Below are 2,853 nucleotides of genomic sequence, written 5' to 3'. Positions count from 1 at the left end.
GACCGACCTTCGTGCAGACAAGTCAGGCGCTTAATGATGAATGCTGGGATGTGTAGTTCAGGTTTCTTCCGAGTTTGCTGGTTCTGTTTCCTTGAGTCTTTAAGGATTCGCACATTGGTATACTCAATGTGTGTACGTGCTGCCGTCTAGTGGAGCTCAGGTCGAACTGCTAACTCCGAGTAAACGGTGAAAAGCGGAAAAAGCCCCCGCAGCATGCTCAGGACTGGAAACCACTCCCTTGGCTTTGACCCCTCTCAGTCCCTGTCGTTTGTGTCTACTACGTGCCGTTCTGCGGTGTTCAAGATGGAATGAGGCAGAAGTCGCATGTGGAAGACGGCAGAGCCGCGAAACAGAAGGAGCCCAGGTCACTGAAGATACTAGAGCCTTCTCTCCTGGCCCTTGACATGATTGCTGAGAGGGCAGCACACGTTCTCTCGCGTTGAAGGTATGGTTGTGGTTCTCTTGTGACGCGCCGTCTCTTCTAACACTAATACACGCTTAGTGGCGGAATGCAGGCGTCCTGACTGCACTGGCGGTGGCGTCAGGGAGCAGGTTGAGCCTCAGTGGGAGTGTGGAGGCTTCAAGGAAAGAACATGCTGGGTAAGAGCAAAAAGCCAAGTCTGGCTGAAGAGAACAGAGACACAAGAAGGAAAAGAAAGGACTGGGTCACGTGAGCCCTCTACACTAGGCTTCGTAACTCCAACTTTCTCAGGCAGGTAACTGAGCAGAGTGAGTGTGTAGGTTGTTTGTGCACGTGCTGTTTAAGTGGGTTCACTCAGCACCCACCCAACTCACTTTCCCCTGCCTCCTACACTGTAAGGGTGATAAATAAATGACAAGCAGTAGGCTATATTGGAGGATATGAGGAAGCCATTTGGTTTGAAACTAATTTGACCTGACCTTGTTTTTCCAGAAAGGTCTGTTGAGCATGCATTGTACATCTACTTTAAACGCTTACAATGTCCCAAAGACAAGAACAATGCCCTTAAAGATAAGGAGGTAGCTTCCCCCCACATCGGCATTTCCTTTAATATGCATCTCTCCCTAAACTAAGGATTAATTATGGACCTGCTGTGCTCACTGTGTGACCACCCACCTTGTGACCACTGACCTACTGACCTCTGACCTGCTGGGCCAGCAAAGCATCTCACGATAATTGTAAAAGGGATATTCCTGCCATATATGATGGATGCTCTTTGTTCCAAGACTGTGTATAACCACTCGGTACACCCCACTTCTTTGGTGCCCTTCCTTCCTTGGGGGAGGAAGGCCCCAGGCTAGTCCTCAGACCTGACTCATAATAAATTCACCCCAATTTTGATTTGTAGATTGATGTGGATTATTTGTGTCAAGGGGCTGAAAACAAAACTCTCAAATTGCCAGCTTCCTTTGCTGCTAGGGTTGGCCAATGAAATGTGGGCTGGAGTTTCTGAGGAGGCCTTTCTTCTTGGATAGAAAGGCCTTTGGCTTTTGCTCCTTCCTTTTTTGGGGGGGGGCGGTCCTGGAACGTGGATATGATGCCTTGGGACCTAGCAGCCATTTTGTGACTTGGTCTGAGGTCAGAGGCACACACTAAGGACAATAGGGAAGAAAAGGAACCTAGTTCCTTGAAGACAGGCTTAAGACAAAATCCCTAAACTAACTCCTCTGGACTTCTTATGTGAGAAAAATAAACTTTAGTCACTTTTCAGGTTTTTTGTTCCTGGAGCTAAGTGTATCCGTAACAGTCACAGTGGTTAAGAACAGACTGTGGAGTCAGAAAGATGCAGGAAAGTCCCACATCTTTCCCACACCAGCTAAGTGAGTAAGTTACCTAGCTGACCAAACCTGTTTCACATCTGTAAAATGAAGGTAGGCATAGCACCTACCTCAGGGATGTTGTGAGGAGGAAGGACTTGGCATGTACAATAGTTGTTACATTTGTACTTAAAAATGTGAATGATTATTAGAAATTCAATTATAATGGATGGTAAAAATTACCCTTAAAGATTTTTTAAAACCCTGCCCTAGTTTCTGCTTGTGTTCACATAAGGTCTTTGGTAAAACTGTCTCTCATTGCCCCACTGTAGCTTCTAACACTGGGTCTAATGACTGTAATCACACGCAGCTGTGCTCCTTGTGTTCCTAACAACATCTTTCCTTTCTTTTTTTTTATGCTTTTTTTTTGGTGAGGAAGACTGGCCCTGAGTTAACATGTTACCAATCTTCCTCTTTTTTTTTTTCTCCCCAAAGCTCCAGTACACAGGTGTATAGCTTAGTTGTAGGTCATTCTAGCTCTTCTATGTGAGACACTGCTACAGCATGGCTTGATGAGCGGTGGTAGGTCCACGCTCAGGATCTGAACCAGTGAACCCCACGCCACCAAAGCAGAACATGCGAACTTAACCACTTGGCCATGGGGCCAACGCCAATACCTTTCCTTTGACTTTTGAGGATTTTGGAATAGACTTTTTATGAATATGAGAGTTCCCTAATCAAGGCCAACTCAGGTACCTCTTTCTCGATGCAGCTGTCTTCAGCCTCCCTTTATTCACAGATCTTCAACAATTATGCTTACTCTACGACCGCCTAAGTCACATGGTATTGCAGATATTTGCTTACCCCTCTGTATAGTCAGTGGACTAAATTTGTTTAAGGTTAGGGACCATATCTTTTTCACCCTTACATTGTGATCAGCTCATATTAAAAGTATGAGTTATTTGTTTTCCAGCTACAACATGAGTCCCACAAAGGCAGTGCCTTTCGGTGCCTAGACCAGTGATCAGCACACAGTAGAAGGTAGTTAAATATTTGAGTATGAATGGCAGGCTCTCAATAAGTTTCCTGAACATGATTCTGCTAGGCTCTCAAGAA

Source organism: Equus asinus, unplaced genomic scaffold (assembly GCF_041296235.1).
Source record: "Equus asinus isolate D_3611 breed Donkey unplaced genomic scaffold, EquAss-T2T_v2 contig_3, whole genome shotgun sequence".
In the NCBI taxonomy this organism is placed as follows: domain Eukaryota; kingdom Metazoa; phylum Chordata; class Mammalia; order Perissodactyla; family Equidae; genus Equus; species Equus asinus.
This window is presented reverse-complemented; position numbering follows the sequence as displayed.